The sequence below is a fragment of the Mycteria americana genome, chromosome 2 (assembly GCF_035582795.1).
Source record: "Mycteria americana isolate JAX WOST 10 ecotype Jacksonville Zoo and Gardens chromosome 2, USCA_MyAme_1.0, whole genome shotgun sequence".
Taxonomy (NCBI): domain Eukaryota; kingdom Metazoa; phylum Chordata; class Aves; order Ciconiiformes; family Ciconiidae; genus Mycteria; species Mycteria americana.
Genome location: NC_134366.1, coordinates 133,465,771 through 133,486,622, shown reverse-complemented (window position 1 = coordinate 133,486,622; position 20,852 = coordinate 133,465,771). Strand labels below are relative to the sequence as shown.

General features: G+C 44.4%; 1 protein-coding gene across 3 annotated transcripts in view; it reads right to left on the bottom strand.

Moving 5' to 3' along the window:
• Positions 1–20,852, bottom strand: part of FAM110B (family with sequence similarity 110 member B) — a 123,429-nt gene that overhangs the window by 32,986 nt on the left and 69,591 nt on the right. The window contains exon 1 of one of the 3 annotated variants that reach the window (XM_075494699.1): positions 659–832. The exons of the other annotated variants lie outside the window; for them this stretch is intronic. The gene's annotated coding sequence lies outside the window, so the exon portion shown is untranslated. Of the gene's footprint in view, positions 1–658; positions 833–20,852 lie in introns of those variants that run through there. 3 annotated transcript variants of the gene reach the window in all.

Here is a 20,852-nt window from a genome sequence, read left to right as displayed (position 1 = left end):
TCTCTTCCTCTCCAGTAATTCCTTATGGACAAGAGCTAGGGAAACAAGTGCCCGGCTGCCTGGCAGTTTTAAGCTCAAGTTAGACAACACGAGTAAACAATACAGCATGCAAAAGTGTTCAAGTAGATCTTGCTATAGTAAAAATAGTACTAATAAAAAGTTTTTTTTTTCCATGAAGGATATCTGAAAGGGACTAAGTTTCACAGGCAAATCCCTCCCTCCCTCAAAACAAGCGTCTAATGGAGAGAAAAGGGATTTTCTTGCCTAACTGTGAAGAACGCTGTAGACCATAGCTTCTTAAATATCCAGAATGTAGGAAATACCTAAAAATTTGAAGAATCATTCCCCCCCCCCCATTTGAATCCTTACACAAGTTTCTGCAACTGCCTACGGAGAACATTAGACAAACAGTGCATCTTAAACCATGCTTAGGGCCATGTAGGAGCCAGACAGGAGGAGCTGGCAGTTGGTCACCTCATCAGGGACCAAGGTGACAGCACATGCTATCCTTAGGAGTTGCTTTTATCCTACACTAATTTCCCCTTCTTCTCCTGGCAGGTCTCTTGTGGACCTGTGCAATGCAAGCCTGGTTACTTCTGCTGGCCCAGATAAGCATGGCACAGCCCACAGTGTCCCTCCCAGTGGCTGAGTTACATACAAACTCAAAATAACGGTGTGCCATTGTCCAAAATGTACGTTGTGTGCCACAGATTTCATGACTGCTGGGGCTCCCCCGGGTCCGCACGGTGTGGTTTATGTGGCGGGCAGAGACAACAGCTTCCCCAATTCTCTCTTCTTTGCCCAACAGCAACTAAATGCCATGCAACATGCCCTGTGCATGGAAATGGCCAGGAACAACAATGTCAGATGTGCTCAGGAAACCATGACCTGGTAAAGAAGGATAGCGTGCTACTGTCACCAACCCTTGACCCTCTGAAAGCTTATTATACCTCACTACGAAAACTAATGGGACTTCAAGCCCACAGAAACAGGGGAAGGAGGATGGCAGAGAGAACTTTGTAGATCTTTGCTCCAGGGTCCCTCCCACCCTTACGTTTATTGCTCTTAAACCTATTTCCTTCCCCAGAGGAGGCCACTGAAAGCCCTGCTGGCAGGTCACGGGTGAGCTGGCTGTCACCCTTTCACGTGGTATCCCGCTCTTTTCAGATGAGACAACCGAGCCAGAACCAACTACTCTAGTAGTGAACATAACTAGGGCAAATTACAAAGTAGCGTGGGGACTGAGGGTAATTTTAATACAGTATTCCTGAGGCAAAATTTTAATTGGTCTTGCATCACCACCACAAACTGAAAGGAGCAAAGTTTCTGAGAAGGGTGTTACAGCAGCCCTGCGCAGCCTTGCATCAAGATCACTTAAACGGGAAAGCACGGCATGCTGACTAATGGCTGACCTGTAGTGTTACTCACCTCTGCTCATGTGTAATCAAGACGTGTATTTTTAAGCACTCTGCCTAACCGTTCGCATTTTCTATTTACGTTGCCAAGCAGGTGAATCCTTCAAATGATACTATGCAAAAACTACGTAAAAACTCAAAATTTCAGGTCAGACCATTTCCTCTCCTGCTCATCCCCGGACTTTTTAAACAAGGAGAGACTTGCAGTGCAGAGGGGCAGTCTCCCAGAAAAGCTAACTTTCTGAGACTTACAGCTCATCCTTTGTAGCTCATGGGGCTTGCACTCTAACCATGTGAAAATGTTATTAGTTATTATTACACTATGTTTCATACTAAATGTTTATGCCCTTTTCTCCAGTGCCAAATGCTCATGTTGATACTTTAAACTTTACTGTGCAGATGCCAGTCTTGTATTTCTGGGTTGTCTTCCCCCCCCCCCGCCCTTTTCTTCCCCCCCGCCTCTTCCCTCAGACATGAAGGTAAGCTTTGAGATTTATTCCAAAATGCAAGAACAATGAAATTGTGGTGAAAAAACATCTAAGATGACAAAATGCCCTGAGCATTAAAATATATTAAAAACACCAATTTTTTTTATTTCACACATTCAATCCTAGAGTGATTTTTAGTAGCCTACAGAACACTAAAGCCTTGTAAAGTCAGATTTATAACAGAACTTGAAACAGCCCCATCTATAGCCTATGAAGTGCTGTTAGAATCCAAACTTTAAAAGTGTCAGACTTCAATGAATTATAAAACTCAGCAGTTCCCCTCTTTTTAGTTTTAATCTTATATGGAAAGTGGTTATCACAAAAACTGCCTGTCCTTGTGCTGTAAAGATTTTATTATTTTATTTATTTATCTTACAGCTGTTATGAAATTAAAAGTGACAAACCATGCACTGAATCACTGATTTTGTGAACTCTTTTTAAAAGCCTGAATATCATTATGAGTTCTGGATTAAAATATGCAGATAAAAGCAAAAGGGATAAGATAAAACAGGAATAAGTAGGAACATAAAAAAATCAGGTTTTTAAGTTTCATATTTTAGAATATATGGGAGGCAAAAGAGAACAAGAAAAATCTGACTATAACACAAATTTGGGCAGTAATGATATGAAACTTAAATTGAACAACTGTTCACTTGTTTTTATTCCTTCTTCCTGGTTTCTCTTAGATTTCTGTATTTGCTACAGGACTTCAGCAAAAACACATAGTATTCTGGGTTTTTTGGACATGGTCTTTGGGTAAATTTGTTCATTTTATTCTCAGTGGATCAAAATAAAATTTAACAAGTATCAATTTATACCTATTTTCCACAGTGCACAAAGGTGAACAACTACGGGAATTTCTGAAGAAATTCATGTCAGTAAATGTGCAAGACCTAAACATATATGTGCATTTCTCTTTAAGTATATAGAAGCACACTAACTTGGGGGGGGGGGGGGGGGGGGGGGGGAACACCAAACTGCTAAATAAATCTGTATGTACTACATTTTCACAGTGAAGGGCCAAATTACATCAATGTAGCAGACTCCACCTTTTTCATGTGACGCCATGCATGCACTGCAGGATAAACACATACTAGTGAAAATTTCTCTACAAATTTTTGATCTTTTTTTACAGTATCTTACTAATCCTTATAAAATAGTGCTTTTTTTTTGTGCTTGAATTCATTTATCTTCTTTCATTCATCATCAGTAGCTATAGTAGAAAATGAATAATTGAGATGCCAAACGTTGCCATTAATTTCACTATTGCGTGAGAAAAATAACTTAAAACTTCAAAAGAGATCATTGGAAATATAAACCTTTTTTTACATTACAGATATATATATATATATATAGATATATATATATATATATATAAAAAATGTGTTTATAGTATTTATTTATATATTTTACCCTGAACTCCAGAAAAATCACTGCTTTCCTCCCCAGCATACTTTTCAATTCCTGCAAAGAAGGATGAAGATCCTAAGTAAAATGTCACTGTTTATGATGTAAAACATTTTAAAAGAGTAAACAGCATTTACCTCATGGCAAGGGAAGAATAAGTGAGAAACGTCAGAAATACTGCCAGAGAGAGAAAGTGAACCCATTCATTGAAGAAGTTATTTAGCTCCTAGATTAGGACACCAAAGAATAAAATAAATAGAGGATCGGCATCCCCCGCAGATTACTAGGATTTGGAGAGAGCAGAACAAAACACTTCTAGACTGACGATGGGATATCCAATGTAGCCATCAAATTTCATGAAACTTTTCAGTTTTTTTTCTCTGTGATGCACATCAGATCCCCTTTCCCCCTGCAAAACCTTATCTTTCAAGGCCTTTTCTGGATCTGCTCCAGGGGAAGGGAGAAGTGCAGATGAGCTAAAACAAGTAACCCAACTTATTAATGCCACTGCAAGACTGGATGCATATGGAAATGAAGTCTCCATTCCCAAGCAGATAGACTAGATATGTCAGTATGTTTTTGCCATCTCTGGTACAAAAATAGGTGTCAGCAAAACCCAGTATAAATTCTTGCAAGCCCATGCAGGAATGCTGCTGTTTTCCTCTGGACTGTTCAATCAGCACAACCACCCAGAAACTTCTCATAATGGAGGAAAAGAGGCTGGAGGCGGGGGGAGGAACCCACCCCAAACCCTCACTTCTATTCTGTTCAAAACCCCTACCAAAACAACCAAAGCTATTTTTCTTATTGGTTAGACAGACCTTGCAAAAAATATTCCTGGGTCATCACTGCTAACCCAGGGTTTGTCCCTTGTCCAAGAGGGAATGACAGGATCCCTTCCCTGGGGTACCAGTGCCATCACTGGGGGTCAGGAAAGAAGTCAGGAGCATTTTGTGGCCTGGAAGTAAACCAAAACATATCTGCTTTTAACAGCAAAAGCAAAACGAGGCGTGCTTCTACAAGCTGCATCTTACTATTCCTCAGGAAAACCTCCCCGGCTTTTTCTGTTCTGTACTTTTCTGTGAGCAGACATCACGATCGGCATGTGCGGGGGCTGTTGCCAAGTGCTCCTAAAACTTGCACTCCTGCACCTCGTACGTGTGTGCCCGTGCTCAGGCACGCATGAAAAACAGCTGCAAACTGTGGCAGCCGTGACCTGGAGGAAGCACCGAGCACAGTCGGCCACCCGCTGAATCAATTCATGCAGACTGCAAAGATGCTCTCCATCATCAGTGTGGGCAACAGCAAAACATGCAATAAAAGAGAAGCTCTTTCAAAAAAAGAAAAAAAAAAAAAAAGGAAATGTTTTGCCTTCAGGCAGCTCTTGGTTTCTCCTCCCTCTACAAAATGTTGCTTTTGTAACCCATTATCATCATCCACATACACAAATATAGTGATTTCATGCCTGTTCTAGAAAGCAAACGAATTGAACTGCCGAAACACACCCCAGCACATGACCAAAATGCAAGCTCTTGTGCTTCGGTCAAGCTTCTCAAGTACAGCTTCTCCTTTTTTGCATTTCTTTCTCTTGCTTTCTCTAGTTCCCTCCATTTTGTTCCAGATTTCCAATGTCCAAATTTCAGTAGATTAAACTGGCAGAGATCTTGCTCCTCTCTAAAAGCACTTCTCAGTCTGCAACTGCAGCAGACAGACAGGCAGCAGCCTGAGGACACTGGATCAGCCACGGAGTACGGAGCATTTCAAATTTAGGTCACCCATGCCACTCTGATCCCAGGGAACGGCAACAGTGTGTTTTTCCACACTTGGCTGTTTTCCTGCTGACCTGCGTCTCAAATTAGACAACAGTCCCGACACAATTTAAAGAACAAAGTCAGCGTAGAAGATATTTAATGCTGAAGATGTCAGGAAAGGGCTGAGGTGATTGGGAAGAAGAATTAACTTTCCCAAAGTTTGCTGCTGGAGGCTGAAGGCGCAGACACTAACACGGCATGAACGTGCATCCTTCGGCCGGGTTCACTGCCTGCACGACCGGGACACATTGGGGGGACCGACGGCAGGCAGAAGTTGTCACCATGTGAGGAAAAGCGGAGCTGAGCCAGCAGCACACACGATAAGAGTTATCTCTGCTGGAGGCTGCTCGCCGCTGTGCCGGCGCCTCGGCTCAGCGCTGACAAATGCCGGGGGGGAGCTGGTGCAGAGGCCGGACCTCGCTAATGATAAATATGGTGCTGCAGGCGCTGAGGCTGTCAAACCGGCAGCCTACCCACATTTCTGCAAATGAGCCAACCCAGCCATATTCAAGAGAGTAAAGCTCCTTGTGGAAGTAACTGCTTGCTGCAGGAAGGTGAGAAATGTAGCCAGGTCCCGTGCTAGTGGAAGGTGAAAGGGGGAAAACCCTGACCCTCTTCCCTTGGGGCTCTGCTATTCCCCAGAGGGCTGGAGGGGGAGCAATCCCCAGCACCCAGCCTCCCGCCGCAGCTGAAGCCATCCCAGAGCAGCATGGCAGGACAAGCTCTGACGGCTCCTCTGCACTCACACCTACTCAAACTGCTTTCTAGTTGTTGCATTCAACGTTTGCTGGTTTTCCCCTGTAGTTCCTTAAAATAAAAAACAAACAAACAAAAAGGATTATATGCTCAGCACAACACAGCAGCTAGCATGTTTTTACAGAAGAACGGTTCCTACATGACTGCGGTGTTCAACTACACGTGAATCCAGAGGGGAAAAGCTTAGTGGATAGCGATAAGAGGTATTTTAGCTTGCCCTGTAATTCTTATCCTACTGGTTCAAAGCTGCATCGCTCCCCGTGGGTGTCCCCAAGCACAGGCGGCGCAGGCAATCCGAGGGAAGACGACTTGCAAAGTTTTTTGCCCACTGGCTGTAGGCTTACCCAAGGAATAACAGAGGGACCACCGGAGAAGCTACACCTACTGAATATTCACTAGCAACTAAAGCAGCCAAGCTTGTCATCAGGCATTGCAAATGATTCACAAAGAAGAAAAACAATTTGGATGGGTCACAGTATGAGAAGAAACTTTATTTTAAGCAGTTTTGGATGAATCTACAGATTAGCACATGTTTTACCCTGAGGATGATTTTCAATTTTAGAAAAGATAGTAAGGAGATGTATCAGAAAAGATCCAACTTAGGGGAAAAAAAATCCCACTTTATGTAAATGGAGATAAGTTACACGAAAGAGCTGAGAGTGAAATTATAAATGGAAGAAAACCCAGTACCATCTCTATATCATGACAACAGAAACCAGACCTGTCATAACAAGTAGAGTTCATATCGTCTAATTTAGTTAATAGGTTTTTAGAGAAACAGCAAAGTTCATTCATGGGATACAATTTTTTTCTCTGATGAGAGATTTGCAGGAGAATCAGTGCAACAAGCAGTCTTATTATAACCTTCACACATATAAAAGTCTAATAAGCAATTAGGAATTAAAGACATTAGGAAAAAGAGCTGATCCCTTCTCCAGTCCATTACCCTGCCAACGGAAGGTTATTCTCTACCATCTCTTAGCTAATGAATTGCTAGATCTACTACTAGAGACCACAAGTGCTAAAGCCTCTTCCCGGTTTCTGTAGGAGATCATTCCCTGGGTTTATGCATCTACAAAATTAGTATTAAAGAAATTTTGTTTATATTCTTCTCTGTTAATCCCTGATTCCTGTTACAATCACCTATGTTGAAAATTTCTTTTGTACTTCAATTTTATTTCTTGCAGTTGTGCTTTTCTTTGCTGATATCCTTCCAATATTATTGATTTCCTCCAAGGGATAAAGCATCTGCAACTGACTGCCCATTCGAGGTGTCCACACAAGAAAAACACAGAGCTTGTTGCAATGCCAACCAACATCAATAGGGATCCTCCCCAACTTCAGTGGGGTCAGGATCAGGCCTTCAGAGCCACTACTCCCCCCTGTAGTATGCTCAGTTGGGCATCTTTATACAGCCAACAGCTGTAAAATCCCCCCCATTAAATTTCAGACCCTTGCTGGTATTATTCCTAAGTTTTTTCCGGCATTACCCTTTTTGAAGTCTCTCCATTACTTGCAATAGTTTTATTTGGGATTATCATTCGTAAAGTTAATTACAGTTTTGCATTTTGTTTTATGTTCCTGACCTCTTTATATTCTTTTGAACTTTAAATATTTGTCCAGACTTGTATTTTCAGCTCTTCCTAATTTGAATGTGGTTCGTACAGCATCTGAATTCCCTCCATATCATCAGTTTAGTTTAGAAAGGACAAAACTAAAGTCTTTTGGAGAGGCAAAGCAGGACAAAGCTTTTGAAGAAAGATGCAACAGTTAAATCCTGTTTTATCACACTACCCATTAGATTACCTTTGCTGAAGCAATTTTGACTTAAAGCCCTAAAATACTGGCACAAATGAAATATAACCTATTTTGAAGAAAAAAGCCCCAACAACCCAGAATTACAGTTATATAAGCTTAGACTGACTTCTTTAATAAAGCAATGGGAAGCAGCAAACTGAGGCAAAACAACAAGGGAAAACATCAGTAACAGACCCATGGTTCAGAGATTATATTGCCATATTTGAAAAAAATAGACACTTCAAGAGATGCCAACCTACTGGGGAATATGAAACAACATTGCTGATTAAAATGTACGAAGTAGTAGAAAATAATTCTTTATAGAGTTACAGTTAGGTTATCCTTAGCACCTAAGGAGTTATTTTTTTTTATTTGCTGGTCTAAGAACAACAGGGCCTCTGCACACATCATGCGTGAACCTAGGGAAGAAAGAGAAACAATTTGCACTGAAGACTTGAGTTTGAATATAAAAGACACTTTCCAATAATTTTTCTGCAGTAAACAATGATACAAGACAAAGGTGATATAGACACCATATGGCATGTTAATTCCAGTCCTGACAACAGCTCTGTTTTCCATCTATTCCTTCACTAGACTGCGAGAAAAAATGCAACTTGTGTCACTGACACCAACAGCAAAACCCAGCCTCATCAGGCATGGCAAATATTAATGCGTAGGTAAATAAAAGCTTGGGACACTGGGAACAAAAATTGTGAATGAGCAGCCCCGCAAGCCATCTCTCTCCTGACGAGGAGCATCGCTGGGTGGATAAAGTACCACAGTAACTCCTTAGGTGTTCAGGGAAGCTAGGATAAACCAGACACAAATACACCCTGGACTGAGGAGGATGCATACTACCTTTGCAGAAAAACATACAATAAAAAACCTATCCAAATAACATGCTTGGAAAAGGAGCCTGGGCCATTCTTCTATAAATCCAACAAGTCTGTACTGCACCAGCGCATAAAACCAAACCTTAAGCGCCGAACAGGACACTGGCACAGGGGCTGTGGGTAAGAGCACCCCACCTTTGTGGGAAGGGACAGCCCCAACACCCGGGTGGTGATGCACCCACACCTTCCTTCCAGGTGAAGGGATGGGAGAGGACAGGGCCGAGCTGCCTGTACCGGCAGTTCACAAACTGGCCCACAAACAGGCTGCATCAGGAGGCTGTGAGCGGGCATTGGGATTTGGGGTGTGGAAAGAAACAAAACAGCCTCTGCTTTCACGTTCCACACCGCAGCATGGCAGCAGGTGGTTGCTTCTGTTGGAGGCAGACCTCAGCTTTGTCTTCATGCATTAGTCCCCTCAACTGGCGGGGAGGCAAATAGTACACTTCAAGACAAAAAAAAAAAAAAAAAAACAACCACAACAACAAAAAAAAAAAACCAAAAAAGCAAAACCAAAACAAAAAACCCAAAAACCAACAACAAATAAACCCCCCACAAAAACAAAAGAAAAAAGGACACTGCTCCACCCCCCGCAAACCCTCTGAAATCAATTAGACGACGGGTACCTGCGCCCAGAATCACTCTAATGCTACTTCAAACTTGGAAAACCTTGGGATACTGGTCCTCTAGCAACCACAGATGAGAAAAGCCTCTCAGACATCCAAAAAATACATTTAGTAGCAAAGGGAGATGGACCTGGGAAAACTAAACAGGGTGCTCAGGCAGGACACAAGCTCTTCAACCGAATCACTGTTGTCAGAATACAGTTTAGGTAGATAAAGTCAGATAGACTTACAATTTTTTTTCATCTCTAGATAATTCCCAAACGCTATTGCTGCTGTTACTGAGTTATAAGGAGCGAAGCATGTGGCAATATGAAACTGTTCTTGCTAGGTGATGCAATTCAAACTCTAAATACATATTTACTTTTGCAGGGGGAAGGGAGCAGTGGGCAGCTGAAACACAGCTGGGATGGCTCAGCAGCACGTGTCACCGCGCGCTCCCCGCGCCATGGCGTCCAGCTGGGACGGCACGCTGCAGGGGAAGGGGGAGCACAGCCAAGCTGGAAAACACCACAGCTGCGGTCTCAGCGGCTGGGGCTCGCTCTCGCCAGCGAGCACGGAAACTCGGCCATTAAGACATGGTCCACATTTCACCCATACTGGTGAGGCTGAGGAGAGGAGGCTGGGCTCTTACCCGCTCCATCTCCCTCCCCACTAGCACTCCCCTCTGCGCTACCTCCAGCATCAAGGTGCCCCTGGAAGGGGCCCATGGGTGTGCGCCCCAACCTCACCCCGGGATCTGGTCTGCAGCCCATCCCGGTCTGAGACCAGCTTCCTTAGGTACTGTTCCAGCACTGATCTGTTACCCCTCTGACCTAAAATGAGGCCATTTTGGCCTAGCAGCACATCACCATGATGCTGTAGATCAAGCAGCTGGGCAGGGTCAGGCCGCCGAGAGAAGAGGTACGGTGACGAGGATGGGTCGCTGCAGGCACCCTCTGCACTTGAATAAGGCTGCAGGGAGCCATACTCCAGTGGGAACATGGCTTTGCCCGCCTCATGTGGCAGCGAGACCTTTCTCTCTCCTCCGAAACATCCCTCAGGTTACACTGGTGCAGCTGCTTGTAGGGGTGCAGCAAAATCAGGATCGAGAATTGATCCAGGATGAAAATAATGTCCTCCCCCCAAAAGGAGGGGGGGAAGACAAGGAAGAGAAGCATCATTTATAGCCTAGCTCCATTCTAGGTGCATTTAATTGTGAGAAACATGGATGCTTTCCTGTAGGTTTGTTCAGTTTTTCTTTAAAAATCTTCACGTTAACTATTTTATTTAATGTAAGTATCTGCATCCAACATGCCCTACTCACAGCGCTGGCTACTGCTTATAAATTCATACCTGCACAGCATTAACCGTTATGGGAAAGCTTGAAATCCTGGCACGAACACAGCATGGCCTTGTTTTGGTTTGGGGTTTTTTCCCCTCGACCTGCAGAGGAGCACTGCACGCAGGCACGCTCGCTGCATGTTCAGATGATAAGATACAGCAGCCTTCAGACTTGGGCTGCAGTTGTTCTGCTTCAGAGTCAACAGTCTCTGCAGCTGGTATGGCAGATGAAACATCTCCGAGCTCTGGGTAGTACAGAGACACGCGAGGATGTGACTGCTTCAGGTGCATTCTGCTTGCAGGTTTAATGGTAATCCCTATGACCAGAAGAGCTGGAAGTGACTTTTTTCTTTTTCTTTTTTTAATAAAAGCTCAGAATCTAGAACAGCCCAGATTTTGGCCAAACTGGTGTTGCAATTTAATCCTAGCTGTTGATTTCCAGATCTGTCAATTTAGTACCACTTAAAAAATAAGATTAAAACCTACCTCTGCCCCCAAAAAAGGATGTAAGAAATTATCATGAAACAAGAAGCGTACCAAGTCTCTACAAAGCAGATTTGGTTAAATATACTTCTGCAAAGGAGGTTACTGTTCAGTCAGCGCTGTTTTAACTGTGTTTCTTGATATTCCAGTCTTCTTGTCACTTCTTTTCTGGCAAAAGTCTTCTTTAGTTAGACTGCAGAATCAATTTAATTGAGATCTAATAAATACTGATTATTTCCCATGCTAAGATTGGCTTCGTTTAACATAACTGAGTTAGGTAAACAAGTGACAAATCCAGTTGTGTGCACATATATTGATATGCAACAGAAAAGCATGTGGTATTTTCTACTGTGAGTGAAGAAACGTTGCCAGAAATCCCCTGTGATGAGATCTGGTGAAAAGGCCATAACTTACCAGCACCCCAGGCATACACACCCCTTCCTAGTCCCACACAGCCACAGTTCTCACCAACCTCGGCAAGAAATAAGGGCTCACAGCAGCCTTAGAGGGTGTAATGAGAACGGGTTCAAGGAGTTGAGCCTACAAATTACTCCACTCTATAGGAAGTTACCCATGACAGGGAGTATAACAGGTGATTTTGTTTGTTTATTTTTTTACAATAAGATCATGGAAATGATAGATGTAGTAAGAAACAGTGACATTGACACATCTCATGGAAACCTTGCGTTTGCATTCCCAGTGAATATTTCATCCTCCCTACTGCTGGCCATTTTAATTTTTTTTTTGTTTATTAATTGAGAACAGGTATAATACTAGTTACATAGAGTTTCAATAGGACATCTGAAGCACTAGCTTTGTTGGGTTTTTTTTCCACATATGAAGAAAAAAAAAAAAAGGTAGTAAAACTCCCCAATATAAGTGCAGCTGATATAAATCAATACCATTGGAAAAAAATCTGTGACTGCATGCAAATAAGATGATACAGAACCTCTTAATATCCAGGAGTCGGAGAGTGATATACAGTCCACATGTTGGGAGCAGGAAGCACGTACCCCTAATAACAGCCCCCTGTAACCAGGGGGCTAAGCAGTTGCACCTTCCATGGCTTTCACAATGGGACCCCAAAGGTCCAATTCCAAGAAGGAAATAAAACAAATTAATAAGAAAAACAGAGCAACCATTAAGATAAATGAATATTAATTTGATTTTGTTCACAGATCTTTTTTATAATATAAACAATGTGAATCCTAATAGAAATTGAGGGGAAAAAAGTCCACATGTATCTACAGGGCTCATCCTAAACATTTAGCAGTTACTTTGACAATAAGTCTTTTCATGTTTTGGTATACTAGTGCAATGTTAGTGTTCTCAAAACTAGCCTGAAGGGTTTCTAAATTAGTAAGTCAATGTTACCATGGTAACATAATGTACTACCAAAATGGACCACTTTTTATACATCCACTATAATCAAGTTAGTGACCAAGCAAGTTCTAAAAATTCTTGCTTTTTCAGTTTTGGGGGTCTGGGTTTTTGGGGATTTTGTGTTTGGTTTTTTTAAACTATTCCTACAGATTTTTTTAAATTATTATTAAGATACACACAGAATTTGTTTTGTTTATCATGCAGGAATAGGTCCTGTGTAAGCAGAAAAAGAATCACCACCACCAGCAACAAAAAAGCAGTTCTTCGGACTTGCTAAGGGCCTCTGTAGTTTCAGTTCCCAGGCATACAAAGTTTTAACACCCCATCTCTGGTTTTACTTTTGCAGACTGCTCACAAGCAGAAGACACTCTTTCCTTGCCACAATACTATTTAGAACACAGTGACACTCTCAGAGCTTCTTACACACCAGGATCCTGCCCATCATACTGTCTCAGATGCCCTGGGGCACGTTAAATGGCACTAGATACCCTAAAAGTCAGAGCCTGCCATCCTTGATCAGACAATCTTCAAACTGAGAAAAAATATTCAAGTTAAAAACATTCTCATATAAAGTTCAATGTCCAAAAGACATAGAATCATGGAATGGTTTGGGTTGGAAGGGATCTTAAAGATCATCTAGTTCCAACAGCCCTGCTGGGGAAGGCAGGGACACCTTCCACTAGACCAGGTTGCTCAAAGCCCCATCCAACCTGGCCTTGAACACTTCCAGGGATGGGGCATCCACAACTTCTCTGGGCAACCTGTTCCCATACCTCACCACCCTCACAGTGAAGAATTTCTTCCTGATATCTAATCTAAATCTACCCTCTTTCAGTTTAAAGCCGTTACCCCTTGTCCTGTCACTACATGCCCTTGTAAAAAGTTCCTCTCCAGCTTACTTATAGGCCTTTAGGTACTGGAAGGCTGCTATAAGGTCTCCCCAGAGCCTTCTCTTCTCCAGGCTGAACAACCCCAACTCTTCGCCCGTCTTCATAGGAGAGGCGCTCCAGCCCTCTGATCATCTTCATGGCCCTCCTCTGGACTCACTCCAACAGGTCCATGTCCTTCTTATGTTGGGGGCCCCAGAGCTGAACGCAGTACTCCAGGTGGGGTCTCACCAGAGCGGAGTAGAAGGGGAGAATCACCTCCCTTGAGTTGCTGGTCACACTTCTTTTGATGCAGCCCAGGATAGTGTTGGCTTTCTGGGCTGCAAGTGCACATTGCTGGGTCATGTTGAGCTTCTCATCAACCAACACCCCCAAGTCCTTCTCCTCAGGGCTGCTCTCAATCCATTCTCTGCCCAGCCTGTATTTGTGCTTGGGACTGTCCCAACCCATGTGCAGGACCTTGCACTTGACCTTGTGGAATTTCATGAGGCTCGCACGAGCCCACCTCTCTAGCCTGTCAAGGTCCCTCTGGATGGCATCCCTTCCCTCCAGAGTGTCAACCGCACCACACAGCTTGGTGTCATTGGCAAACTTGCCGAGGGTACACTCAATCCCACTGTCCATGTTGCTGACAAAGATGTTAAACAGTGCCAGTCACAATACCAACCCCTGAGGAATGCTGCTTGTCACTGGTCTCCACTTGGACATCGAGCTGTTGACCACAACTCTTTGAGTGTGACCATCCAGCCAATTCCTTATCCACCAAGTGGTCCATCTGTCAAATCCATGTCTCTCCAATTTAGAGACAAGGATGCCGTGCGGGACAGTGTCAAATGCTTTGCACAGGTCCAGGTAGATGACATCAGTTGCTCTTCCCTTATCACCAACACTGTAACTCCATCGTAGAAGGCCACTAAATTTGTCAGGCACAATTTGCCCTTAGTGAAGCCATGTTGGCCGTCACCAATGACCTCCTTATTTTCGATGTGCCTTGGCATAGTTTCCAGCAGGATCTGCTCCATGATCTTGCCGGCACAGAGGTGAGACTGACAGGCCTGCGGTTCCCCGAGTCTTCTTTTTTTCCCTTTTTAAATATGGGGGTTATGTTTCCCCATTTCCAGTCAGTGGGAGCTTTGCCAGACTGCCACAACTTCTCAAATATGATGGATAGTAGCTTAGCAGCTTAATCCGCCAGTTCCCTCAGGACCCGCGGATGCATCTCATCAGGTCCCACAGACTTGTGTACCTTCAGGTTCCTTAGATGGTCTTGAACCTGATCATCTTCTACAGCGGGTGGTTCTTCATTCTCCTAGTCCCTGCCTTTGCCTTCTGCGACTTGGGAGGTGTGGCTTGAGCACTTGCCAGGGAAGACTGATGCAAAAAAACCCCATTGAGTACCTCAACCTTCTCCATATCCCAGGTAACCAGGTCTCCTGTTTCCTTCCAGAGAGGGCCCACATTTTCCCTAGTCTTCCTTTTACCACCATCATACCTATAGATGGTTTTTTTGTTGCCCTTGATGTCCCTGGCCAGATTTAATTCTGTCAGGGCTTTAGCTTTCCTAACCTGATCCCTGGCTGCTCAGACAATTGCTCTGTATTCCTCCCAGGCTACCTGTCCTTGCTTCTACCCTCTGTAGGCTTCCTTTTTGTGTTTGATTTTGCCCAGGAGCATCTTGTTCATCCATGCAGGCCTCCTGGCATTTTTGCCTGACTTCCTCTTTGTTGGGATGCATTGCTCCTGAGCTTGGAGAAGATGATCCTTGAATATTAACCAGCTTCCTTGGGCCCCTCTTCCCTCGAGGGCTTTATCCCATGGTACTCTACCAAGCAGATCCCTGAAGAGGCCAAAGTCTGCTCTCCTGAAGTCCAGGGCAGCGAGCTTGCTGTATGCCCTCCTCACTGTCCTAAGGATCTTGAACTCCACTATTTCATGGTCACTGCAGCCAAGGCTGCACTTGAGCTTCACATTCCCCACCAGCCCCTCCTTGTTGGTGAGAACAAGGTCCAGAATAGCACCTCTCCTCATTGGCTCCTCTATCACTTGGAGAAGGAAGTTATCATCAACGTATTCCAGGAACTTCCCAGATTGCTTATGCCCTGCTGTGTTGTCCTTCCAACAGGTATCGGGGTGGTTGAAGTCCCCCATGAGGAACAGGGCTTGTGAACGTGAGACTGCACTTATCTGTCTATATATAGACCCCATCCGCTTGGTCTTCCTGGTTGGGTGGCCTGTAGCAGACCCTCACTATAGTGTCACCTGTCCCTGTCCCTGTCCTCCCTTTAATCCTGACCCACAAGTCTCTTGCTCAGCTCCTCAACCATCCCCAGGCAGAGCTCCATGCACTCCAGCTGGTCATTGACGCAGAAGGCAACACCCTCTTCTCATCTCCCCTTCCTAAAGAACCTGTATCCTTCCATTCCAACACTCCAGTCATAGGAGCCATCCCACTACGGCTCCATGATGCCAATAAGACCATAGCCCTGCAGGCGTGTGCACATCTCTAACTCTTCTTGTTTATTCCCCACACTACGTGTGTTTGCATAGAGACATTTCAGTTGGGTCCCTGATGAAGCTGACTTTACTGGATGGAATTCCTTTGTGCTGCTCTTCAGGTGCTCTCCTGCTGACCTGTATCCAGGCTCTGGGCATCTATTGCTGACACTGGCATCAAACTGGTAGGAGTGGGATGGACTGAGGTTCCCCTCCCCCGGCAACTTTAGTTTAAAGCCCTCTTCACCAGCTTGGCAAGCCTATGACCAAAGATGCTCTTCCCCTTCTCTGACAGATGGACCCCATCAGTCCCCAGTAGACCAGGTTTCTCAAAACGAGTCCCATGGTCTAAGTAGCTGAACCCCTGGCTGTGGCACCAGTCCTGTAACCATTTCTTGATTTGCCAGATTTGACTGACCCTTTCAAACCCCTTCCCTATGACTGGAAGGATTGATGAAAAAACTGCCTGCACTCCAGAGTCCCTTACTGCTGCTCCCAGGGCTCTGTAATCCTTCTTGATACTCCTCAGACTGCTCCTGGCTCTATCACTGGTGCCCACGTGAAACAACAGCAGTAGATAGTAGACTGTACGAGGCTTAGTAGTCTCTCGGTGACATCCCTGACACGAGTCCCCGGTAAGCAGCACACCTCCCTAGAGAGTGCGTCAGGTCAGTAAATGGGTGCCTTTGTACGTCTCAGAAGACAGTCGCCTACTGCTATCACCTGTTGCATTTACTTAGTTGCGTTGGTTGTTATAGAGGGAGCAGATTGTGCTGCCTTACTCAGCTCCAGCATTTCTCCTGGTGTGACGGGTCTTTCCTCTTCAGCCTGCAGAGTGGTGAAGTGGTTCTGCAAGGGCACCTCAGGCTTTGGGGGAAGTCTCTTCCTCCTGCTGGTCCTTGCTGTTGCAAGCTTCCGTTCTTCTCCATTATTGGCCCCCCTCCCTTCTGTGTGTGCCGGTGGGGGAGTTTTTGGCTGTTTGGCTGTGGGTGCACTGCAGACTGGGCTTGGAACCAGCTATCTAACTCCTTTTCAGCCTCCCTGATGTTAGGCAGCCTTCTCGCCGCCTCCTGCAGCTCAGCCACCTCCTGCAGGAGGTCCTCCACTTGGGCACACCTTTTGCAGGCAGGTCTGACATTTGTCCCTGCCCCAGGAGAAAGGTCTATGCACTTCATGCAGCTCGAGGTCTGCGCTGCAGCTTCTCCCTTCAGCAGCTCCGTCTGGGTGGAGGCATCGGCCACCGCTGGGGTAGATGGTGCAGACCCCCCAGCTGGAGCTGCAGCCTTTGCTCTCAGACGAGTGCCCACCCTTCTGCCTTGAGGGTCAGGTAGGATGAACGCCCTTGACCTGTGCAGGTGGTCACAGAACAGTGCCCGGTTGCTGGGTTATGTGTACTTCAGGTCTCCCACTCGGCCAGGGGAATGGCTCTCCTTCGAAGAGGCACCCTCCTGCACCATGCCCTGTTTGCCCGCCCTGGTCACAGTGCTCCCTGGGGCTGCCTTTTGTGGGAGCGGGGGTGGCTGCTGTTACTCCCGGTCCTGCCCGGGCCTCATCAGCCGCTCTTGTGAGAGCCGCCGGCTCCTGGCGGGTCTCTGCGCTCCCCTGGGGCCTCCCTGGCTCAGGAAACGCCCCTGAACACCGCCATCCCCCGCTCCGCTGCGCAACGTGCCTGCACCAGAGCTGATGGCCTTGGCGACATCGTCTTCGCAGTCATCACAGCCACACAGACCAGAGTATCTGTCCTACATTCACACAAATTTGATAAAAATATGAGTTTCTTTATATCTCAAAAAAAAAACCCCCACCCCAAAACCTCACCACCCTGAGAAGAAATGCTCTCAGTACGGCCAACCCTCACCAACCAGCCACACCATGCAGCACACCTTCGTACAAGGGCTACCACAGGATCCCATGAGGACAAGGAGCCCCGTCCATCCCAGCAAGTTTTCACGCAATGGTCTTTATTCAAACGGCATCAAGTATTTTAATTAAAATCTTGAAGACTTATATTTGGATACTTTCTATTAAAAGATAGCATCTCATTGTACATAAATATTTTTTGTCATAAGACTGCTGTAACAATCTCCTTGGAGTATTCCTGTGGTCTTACCGTTCATAAAAATCTTTGGAAAAATACTGAGATCATATGAACTTTTTCTGACTCTTGCTGCATTAAAATAAAAGAGAAAAAAGTAATTGGTTTATGGTTATCAATGGTTATCAATAAGAGCTAGATGTATTGGTTTATAATATCACTTGCCAATAGCACTAACATTCTAAGTTGATCACTGAGTTCAATGATTTGTGAAATTAGAGATTTTTTTATTATGAAAATTAATAGGAATTTTTATTCGCTTTTATTAGTGGGAGAATACGTCGAATATTCAACTTCTCTACTTTTGACCTGGCTGACTAGTTTTTATTCTTTTAGATGATGCTATCATTTATAGTTGAGAGGTAATGCCAAAGCATTTTTGATTAATTGACTGAAACAACTGGCTATAATTTATATTCCTTTCAGAAAGCCAGAGGGAAAGGAGGAAACAGCATCCAAAGATACTATGCAAATCCCTCCAAAGAGACTTATATGAACACAGGATTGCTCCTCGCCTTCCTTTGCCACACAAAGCAGCAGGAAGTGAGCCAGGAAGCTGGGATCCCTGTCCCCCTCCACCCCCAGCTTTCCAAAAATCACATCCGGAAGATGTAAAGGAGAAGCTGCTCTCCTGTTCAAAGGATCTTCCACTTGGGAAAATATATCAGTCAAAATATACTCTATATATGTGTAGAGTGGCATATATATATACACTCACTCTCTCTCTCTATGTGTGTATATATGGCACTACAGTTTAACTCATGTGATTTCCAATGTGGATGCACTTATTTAGGTATGAGTGATTTCCTGTACGGGTGGAGTTTGGGGGAAGAGTACATTATATTACTTTCAAAAAACACATATGCATGAATGGGCCACCAAAGTGAAACTACACATAAAGCTCCAATCTAGCACTGACCATCTTCAGCCTGCTTGACTTCCTAACTGTAAATGGCTGGTTTCGCATAGTTGTACAGTCTGCAATACACTGCAATGATTTGTGTGTGTGGCTTTCTCTCCTGCTGATTACCATTTATAGGCTATAACTAAAAAAAAAAAAAGGTGGGTCAGGGATTTTTCACATACAGCACTGAACACGTTCCTCAGCAAAAAAAAAAAAAAAAAAAGTCTAAAACCCCGCAAACTTATCTGTTCACTAAAAAGTAAAAAAGCCCTGTGTCTGAGAGTGCTCCACATATCACAAGAAAACTAAGTTCAAAGGCATTAGCAAATGTGCATTCCCCTATTATAAAAGATGCAGTGTGAAAAATCCTTTAGGATAATCTTCTCCAAATTATTAATTCTCTTCTATTTACATGAGAAAAGAAACACCAGATCTTTTAATGCAGACTGTCACAAAAAAAAAAAAAAAAAAAAAATCACAGCCTGGGGTACTTCTCACTAAACTTTGTGGTCTCACAATGGCTCTTTTCCTGGCTGTTTTGAAGGACAGATCCGTACTTTAGGATGACTCCCATCATTAGGTAAGACAATCTCCCCACACTCCAAAGGTCCCAACAGCTGCATCTTAATTGGAAATAAAAACTGATAAGGACAAGAACCAACAGTTGTTACTGCAAACTAATGGCTCTGGATCATCAAAACCCCATGCAGCTGCCTTTCTGCCAAACAACAATACATGAGTTGTACAACTAAGGTGCTTGAAAATAAATCAAACACCAGAACTAAATTACTGCCAACAAGGACATTGTATTTTAATGATAAAAATGCACAAAGCACCATCCAATTTCAAGCTGCACTAAGTTAACATAATCCTTACATGTAAGTCATAATTTATGGGAAATAATAATTTGAAACACCGACAGTAGAATTTATATCTTAATAGCTGGCATGCTGACCGCTAAAATGGTTCACACACACGGCTGTTTTTATAGTATGTGAACTGCTGGGGTAGTGCAAAAATTTATTTTCATTGATTGCAAAAAAGTTATTTTCATTGATGCCCATGCCTAGAGCGTACCCATCCTCCGAGGGCAAAGGGCACCAGAGCTCTCATTTTACATCCCTTTGCTGCACGTCTGATTGCCTGCCTTAAAATACCAAAATTTTAGTGCAGAATTTCACTCCTTGTCAGAGGAACACTTAAAATACAGTGTTGTCTCAGTGTTGAGGATAATATTTATGCACATAAAAAAAATGAAATTGCTGTGACTGTAAAAGAGTTGTGAATTTGGGAGGGGAGCGCAGTACAAATCTGGGCACTCCTCCATCACCTTGGCAGTGACATGGGGAAGGACGGACAGCGGCTGCTGGGCAGCCACCCCACCACGTTCCTCACTCCCCCTCTCCTCTCCTCGCTGCAAGGACAGTCCCAGGGTAAGGAAGAAAAATACTATTTTGAAGTGTTTTGCAGTTGCTTAGCAACTGCTACAAAAACCCAAGAGATTTCAGTCGGTGAACTGGCACATACACCTCTAAACATGTCGATGGTGACATGAGGAGCACCACCGTGCTGTTAGACATCGCAGCCCTGGGATGCCCCCAGCCCCAACACCAGCATGTCCCTCCTCACCTTTCAAACCTGCTTCCAGCCTCCGCCTACTCATCCATCCCAAAACTCCCAGAATCATAGAGAGGCACAGCAAAGCACCTGTGTGCTGGTAACGAGATTATTTTTAATTGCAAAGAGGCTGGCTACACCCTTCCCTTGGTTACTACACACCTACAAACCACAACTGCTTTAAAAAGGAATCGAGATTGAAAAGCTGCCCCTGAACTAGCCCTCCTGTGGTAGAGACTGGGTTTCTTCCCAAACCATGCAATGTATAGGCAGTGACCATTACTAGCAATTCCCATGACTGTTACCAGTTTCAGTGGAAAGCAATGGCCAAATTGCATAAACCTTTTGGCCTCTGTGATCACACACCACCATCGTGCCTGCTGTTTTTTTCAAACCTGATATATATGTATACGCACAGATTTTGACGGGGAGCAAAGATTCTTCCACTGCTCTTCCATAAACTTCCACTATGTCCACATA